The sequence below is a fragment of the Corvus brachyrhynchos genome, unplaced genomic scaffold (genome assembly GCF_000691975.1).
Source record: "Corvus brachyrhynchos isolate BGI_N302 unplaced genomic scaffold, ASM69197v1 scaffold407, whole genome shotgun sequence".
In the NCBI taxonomy this organism is placed as follows: domain Eukaryota; kingdom Metazoa; phylum Chordata; class Aves; order Passeriformes; family Corvidae; genus Corvus; species Corvus brachyrhynchos.
Window position 1 is genome coordinate 742,376 of NW_008239056.1, and position 7,206 is coordinate 749,581.

Below are 7,206 nucleotides of genomic sequence, written 5' to 3' on the forward strand. Positions count from 1 at the left end.
GGACGAGGAAGTTCCTGCCCTCCTCTGCTCCTTGTCCCTCTGTCCTGTGCTTCTCAGCCCAGCTCTGCAGATTGGAGCTCTGTGTCCCTGCCTTTGGGAAGGGCAGCAGCTGCCCTGCCGTGTGTGCTGCAGATCCACAGTGCTCCACCATTCCCGCTTCAGCAGTTCCACTGCACTCACCACCTGTCGCCCACCTGAGCCCAGGTGATGCTTGCACAGAGCATCAATAACACATCAACATAAGAAGCTTCCTTTTTCCTCTGAATGCACTCAGCCACCTGCAGTGCGTCTGGAGCCACCTCTTTCTTTCTGTGCCTTTATGATTCATTGATAGATTTCACACACTCCACATGGTGGATGTTTTCTCCATCTGGATAACTGGTGTGTTGGGGTCTCCTCCCCCCTGCCATGTAGCCCTGGGAGCAGGGCCCTGAGGGGAGACACGGGGTTTCCCTGCCCCTGGTCAGCCTCATTCCCCATTGGTTGGTTTGTGTTTCCCTCTGTGGGCAAGGACCCTCGGGTCCTGTGACTGCAGGGTTCCTGAGCAGAGCCCCGGCCATGCGGCTGGGGAAATAAACATCTCTGAAACATCTACCAAGAATCTGTCCACATATACTTCCTTTCCACAGAACTCCTGGTTTGATATATGCTTGTTACAGTAATCCCTGCTGTAACATTTTTCCAGAAGGGATTCAGGGATGGAGTAGTAATTTATCTGGCCCACAAACTCATGCAGAAACAGTAAGAATTTGAACAGAGCAGAGTTCACCCTCACAAAGTTTCTCTGAACCTGGTTTTGGCATTTGCTGTGTAATAGATTTGATAGTTAAGGAGTAGTTGTATGTCTTGTGGAGGAACAAATGAACCATTTGGTCACTGCTTGGAGAGAATTTCTTTTCTTTTTGGTGGCTGATTGAGGTAGGAGAGAACCATGTTGGATGGATCTGCAGAAGAGGTGTATTAGCATGCATGGCCTAATGCAGCAGTTTTCAACCAGTCACCTAAAACATTATCAAGGAAAGCAAAGCATCCTTACAAGTTTCATATATTGACCATTACTTGTCACCTGTGTTTAAGTAATTCAGTGGCAAGCATTAGCAGAATTGATTATTGAACTAACTATACCAATGGTCTAAACCGGTTGGGAATACTGCCAAGCCATATCCCACATAGGGGACTTCAGAACTTCCAGCATTGGTCTGAAATGCTCCTGAAATGTTAATCTTCAGGACATATTCTAAAGCATACTTTTATTACAGCTGGTGATGGGGGTCAGTGGCTCTGACCCAGGAAGAGGTGACCGGTCCAGGGAGATGGTCCCGAAAGGAATCGCCTTCCCGAGGCCCGGTGTCTTCCCTCAGCTGCTGGCAGGAGGGCCCGTGCAGAAGCTGTCAGCTCTTTAGTGATTATCAGCTCATGATTCCAGCTCAGCTCTGCAGGGCAGCCTCCAGGCCAAGCCAGACCAGAGAGAGAGACGAGAAGGCTCGTGTGGCTGGTTCTGCACAGAAGGTAGCTTTATTGTTGGTCCCCTCCGGCGAAGGGGGGAGTCAGGGACGAGAACCCTCTCTCTGTGGGGCCCCAGAGAGCTTGCTTTTATAGGGATACAGGGGATCAGTAAGGGACCAATGGATTACAGAGGATCTGGGATGGGAACAGACCAATGGGTTACAGAATGATCTGCATAGTGTCTCCCAAAGGATTGTGGGTCTGTCTTTTCTCGCCGTGACCAAAGTGGTTGCCTTTCCAGGGAGTCCTGCTGGGCGATTGTGAAATCTCTTATCTCAGCAGAGATCCCTCCAGGGTGGGGGCTGGGCATACCCCACATACTTCGATGCCTTTTTGATTCCCTCCTCCTAACCTACTTGAGGTTGGAAAATAAGGCACTATAAGGGCACAGTATTGTGTCTCAGAAGACCGAAAACATACAGATTCCAGCTAATGTGTCACTGTGGCTCTGCTGTTCAGTATTTCCATCTAATTATTGCACAAATCTGGATCCAAAGTACCTTTGTGGTAAGGCAAGGTTTAGGATGTAAGACTTGCCCAAATTTCACTTGGATGTCACGTAGGCAAACACAACTACAGATTCACAGGGGACTTGAAAAAGCAAGGCCACAGTGACTGCACAGCAGAGAGGCAAACCTCACACTTTTACTGAAGCTGATTCAAATCCAAGAACTCATTTCTGTTCTCCCCTAGTTTTTATCCTCCAGTTTCAACACCAGCATTTATAAGTAGATACTGTTCTGAATAGGGCTGTATCAGTTTTGAAATGCTGTGAACCAACTAAGTGTAAGAGACAGCTGGAATAATTCCATCTGCAAGCTGTAGTCCCTAGACTTGACAATGCCTACCACAGTCATTTTTGAGGGCAAATATAAAGGCTGCTAGAACCAGCCTGGTTAAGCTGCTTTCTATTGCTTCTCTGTTCCTGAAGTCTCCTTTTCAGGGCTATTTCTCTACAAGCTGGTTGCAGTGTGTCTTTGAACCAGACTGTGCTCATCAGCATTAGCCCCACTTGGTCTGTGGCTAGTCACAGCAATAATGAGGCTGCACCTACATTCTCCTGTATAAATATTTTTGTTCTGTCCTTTATCTCCCATTATTAGCCAGCTTGGACTCATCTCACACAATCTGTTTGGAGACACAACAAGTGATGACTGACATTAGCATCAGTATGGTATATCATGTTTTAATTTTATTATTCCCTCCCATTTCTCCTTGCTGAATACACCAATATCTGGGAATTACATTCCTGTAGTTAGCTCTACTAAAACTGCAGATGGAACGTATTTATTCAGATGTTGTGTGATCCATCTTGGATGGGACAAAATAAACAAAATTGTAGTGACTTCATTTGAAGCAGTAAAAGATTACTTTTAACAGTTTATATGCTGTATTATGGGTGAGTTAGGCTAAAAAAACATACTGGCTGATGCATCCTCAGTCTGTTACAGCTGCTAGATGATTTTCTAGATGATTCATTTATTTTTTTAACAAATTGAGGGACGGAAAGGAAGAAAAAAAAGGTCTTCAGGAATCTGGGGCTTAGGTCTTAATGTGATTTGCTCGTTAGAGCCAGAGAGGAATGTCTGTGTGTCACTTGACAGCCCTCTTTGGAGTAGAAGTTGAAAATAGCTTGACTGCTGCTACTACACTGGGTCTGCTTTTCACAGGGTTGTCCTACAGCTTTAAACATTTTACTGCTTTCAAGAGACTGCCAGATGCCATTGCACGTTAAAATCTGAGGGAAATGTAAGCCTGCCCAGCTGCTCGGAGCTGGTCAGAGAAAAGTGGGCAGGTGCTGTCCTTTTGCTGAGACAGCAGGGAGGTTTCTGGAATGTACCAAGAAGAGAGGCTTGGCCCCAGGGCATCTGGAGGACTGTGGGACATGGAAGAGGGAGAAATCATGTCCATTAACCTCTGCTTTACGTATTATTTTTCTTGCCAACCTCGGCAGGTGGTGACACACGTGCAGTGGAGTGACCGGCCACTCGATGGAGTAAGGAGACCTCGGAATGCCAGGGGAACGCGCTGGCCTTGGCATCTGCACCCGTGGTGCTGTCCCTGGAAACACTAGGGAATATTTGTTTGATCCTATGAATTCACGGTGGAATCAGCTGTATGTGAACCATGACAGACGATTGTTTAATTTTAGCTGTAACTTTGGGAGAATAGGTAGTTTGGTCTTTGAGTAGTACATGTGTTGTAAGAAGAAACAAATAAGGCATTAATGTGCAGTTGCTTTCTAACTGGGCTCATCTTTTTGAGTTTTGCTCATGCCTAATTCATCATCTGGTAAGAATGCTGTTGAAATCGAGCAAGAGCATTCCTACTGTGTAAAATTAAACCACTAAAATTTTACAAGGTGAGGTCCCATAGCACCTAGAAAATTTCAAAGGAAGATCCTTGCTTGTAGAAACATTTTACCAAAATTTCTAACTTTTGTTGTTGTTGAACTTTTTATAATAAAAAAATAGATTATAGAAAAGACAGGAAAAAATAAAATCAAGTATCTTGCTTCTGTTCTGTACCTAATTAAGCTAGTCTGAGAAAACTCTATTACCTCTTAAGTAATATTTTTAATTTCTCAGAGGCAAGGGTGTTAATAAACTGGTTATTTCTGCCTGTTACCTGTTGTTTGTGACATTTAAAGAGAATGTCTAGCTGATAAGACACATCTGTTATGTTATTAATCAGAGTAGTCAGCGGGAAACAGGATTTGGTTCAAAATACAGTAAGACTATGAGAATTTAAATATTCAAGGAGAGCTATATTGTGGATATTATAAAGAGAAATTGTACTATGAAGCTGTTCTTAAGGGCTGGGTCTCAGGATGTTGCTGGAACACAACCAGAATTGTAGATAAGGCCATCAGCCCTGGAGAGTGCCCTCCTTAGATGCTGTTTCTGACACCAGATTACAATTTGCTATGTAAGTGGAACTGACATTGATGGAAAAGCAGCCGATTGTAAAGAAATCCTGCAAACGACAGCCATGGCCTGTGGTATGCAATGAAATATTTCCTCTATTCTCAGCAGGCAAATATGGTAGCATCACCACTAGTCATATTTCAAGCTCAGGAAACCAGATTGGCAGCATGTAAAATACTTATTTCACATAGTTCATGAGTCAAATGAAGAAGTTTCCAAATATCTCTGATTAAACAAGTAGTTTGATATGCCAGTAAGGAAAAATAGCCCACTGGTGCATGTCCTACCTAGAAGCGGAGAAGCAGGGATGAGCGAGGAGCAGTGCCAGCCACTGGAAATAAAAAACAACCTCCTGGATTCAGCCTTACAAACTTCACCTTGGCAGTGCAACTGCTCAGCAAGTGCATGGCACATGTTTGGTTCACTGTCCTGATTTTAGCCTCCATGGGACACCCCCAGATTTAAGATCCCAGACCTTTACTGACAGCATCTCTCATCCCAATTCTCCTGTGTTCAGTGCTATCAAATCATCTCCCAGCTGTCAGATATTTGCTGAACATATTCAGCTGTCTCTAATGACAGCTTCTACAACCTCTACAGCTCTCTTACCAGCTTCATTCCAGTGCTTGCTGGCACTCAGGCTGTCTGTGGCAGTTCTTGGACTTCAGCACTAACTCCCCAAACCATAGCGTCTAAACCCAAATCTTCTCCTGCATCCACCCCTTCCAAATTAGTGCAAAACTGACACAGATTTTAATGCTGACAGTTTTGGTCTAAATCCATGTTGCCCCTTACTTGCATATCTAGACCAAGTTCCTTCATCTTCCAGAATAAGATAAAGGAGAGTCAGTGGAAATTAACTGGATTTCATGAAACTGAGCACAACCCCTCTGAGGTGGGGGAACTCCTCCTCTGGTCCTGACAAACAGGAATATTCCCTTTTTTTTTCTACCACAATATTTTTTGTGACTCCACTTCCCAGTCTGGGCCTGCACAGCTGCCCACCTGCACACAGAGAGGGAAGTCAGAGCAAGGAGTTACTGAGACAATCTCAGCAAATGAAGTGGGACAGTAACACAGATGTGCTCTGAGCCTTTGAAGAGGTTGAACTCACTTCAGAGCAATTAGACTAACAGGAGCCGATTCCACACAGGTGTCTTCCCACAACTCCGAGGTGTACCAGCTCACACATTTTTGAATAGGTGCCCCCAAGGGCTGTGCTGAGCTCAATCTCCACATAACCTGAAGAGTTCAAGGGTCTCAAGATAAAAGCTAAACATCCCCACGTCTTAAGAATTCTGCTCTAACTAGACAGCTTCAGAGAAGTTTGCTGATCAAATATTCTGCTCCCCTTTTCCCTTTCACATCTCTTCAGAAATTCTTTGCTTCCCAAGGTTCATATCTGATTTCTGCACTTTGATTTTTTATTTTTTCCAGACTGGAAAGACCGTTTAGTACATCAGTGAGGGAAAGGAGAACTCTTCCATGTTTTTTTATAAAAATAAAGGAAGATCAAAGTGGCAGAGGCTCTGGAATCAGGTCCTTATCTCTCTGAGGGTGGCTATGTGGGGAATTGTATTGCTGTCACTGTGTTGTTGATTGACAGCTGACTTACAGGCTACAGGGCTGTCAAGCCTGCCTCTTTCCAAACCTTGAATTTGCACATAAAAGGGATGAGAGACTCATGCTCAAAGAAATAAAACTTCCTGAGAACACACTGGTTTCTACAAAAGAGATAAAATTTGGGCAGCTTGCTCTAATCATGGGATTTTCAGGGTTGTTTAGGGCCATATGGACCTCTCTTACTGCAAGAAGCAAATGAATGGATACTGTTTCGATTCAAAACCCACTGCACTTACACGGTCATTCATTTTAGTTGGATTTTAGTTGGTTATCAATCACCTACAGAATGTCACTCAGTGAATGATGGTCATCGGCACTCACCATTTACAGCAGGAAAGGACTGCTGGCAGAGGCAGTGAGTACCTGAGCCTGACTCAGCCAGAGCTCCTTCCTCCGCAAGAGCTGGACCCATCATGCCTGGTCTGAGGCACAGTGCAGAAACCAGAACCATTCCTGGTCTCCCCTCTGGCAGCTCACAGCTGTGGGCTTCAAAGACAGTCCAAAACACTCCTGAGAGAAAGAAAAGGGTCAGAGCAGAGACATCAAATTAAAACCCAGCCATGGAGCACAGCAGTTGCAGGCGGCTTTAATGAGGAATCCTGCCAAGTCAGGGACATCCCTTCCCTACCTGCTCTGTCTCGTTAAAGCGGGGGTGGGCAGTGCCAGTCCGCAGCCAAGCCCAGCCATGAGGGGATCCTTCCCATGGCTCTGCCTGCTCGCTTGAGCGCAACGGAGCACGGGGAGCTCCGCTTGTTCTGCTTTGCCTTAATTACCCCTTAACTCTTCTACACTAGACTTTTCCCCTCTAGCCTGGAACTGTTCAGACCAGGCTTTTTCTAAGAAAAAATATTGCAGTGTGACTGGTGTTTTATTTGGGGTGTCGGACTGAGGTATGGAGCAGTGAAGGGGGTGCAAACGGGTCCGTCCGCTGCCGCAGAGCCCAGGGGATGCCAGGCCGGCTGCGTCCCGGGCTGCAGCTGCTGTTCTCCTGTCCATCCTGCCTCGCTCCCTGCCCGTTCCCTCGCTCCTGGGGCGGTTTCCCTGCATCGCCGCTGTTCCCAAATCCCGTCCCGCTGTCCCTGTCCCCCCAGCCCCGCTGTCGCCAGTCCCAGTGTCCCTGTCCCGGTCCCGCTGTCCCGGTCCCGCTGTC

At 45.9% G+C, this 7,206-nt stretch overlaps 1 long non-coding RNA gene across 1 annotated transcript; it reads right to left on the reverse strand.

Annotated features, from left to right (window-relative positions):
* Positions 1-588: 588 nt before the first annotated feature.
* LOC108447897 lies at positions 589-7,175 on the reverse strand. Its single transcript, XR_001863603.1, has 3 exons — positions 6,685-7,175; positions 6,378-6,566; positions 589-944 (listed from the first exon to the last, which is right to left on the reverse strand). It is a non-coding gene; the product is annotated as an uncharacterized LOC108447897 (long non-coding RNA).
* Positions 7,176-7,206: the final 31 nt, after the last annotated feature.